This window comes from Passer domesticus, chromosome 2, assembly GCF_036417665.1.
Source record: "Passer domesticus isolate bPasDom1 chromosome 2, bPasDom1.hap1, whole genome shotgun sequence".
NCBI classification, from domain to species: Eukaryota; Metazoa; Chordata; class Aves; order Passeriformes; family Passeridae; genus Passer; species Passer domesticus.
Window position 1 is genome coordinate 64,992,301 of NC_087475.1, and position 268 is coordinate 64,992,568.

The window sequence follows — 268 nt, forward strand, 5'->3', positions numbered from 1 at the left end:
GGGTCAGTCTCTTCTCCCAGGTAACAAGTGATAGGAGAAAATGGCCTCAACTTGCACCAGGGATATTAGGAAAAATTTCGACATAGAAAAGGTTGTCAAGCATTGGAACAGACTGCCCTGGGAAGGGGTGGACCTGCAGGTATTTAAAAGACATGGCACATAAGGGACATGGTTTAGTGGTGGACTTGGCAGTGTTAACAGTTGGACTCTTAAGATATTTTCCAAAATAAATTATTCTTTGGAACAAAAAAAAAAAAACCTGCTAAAA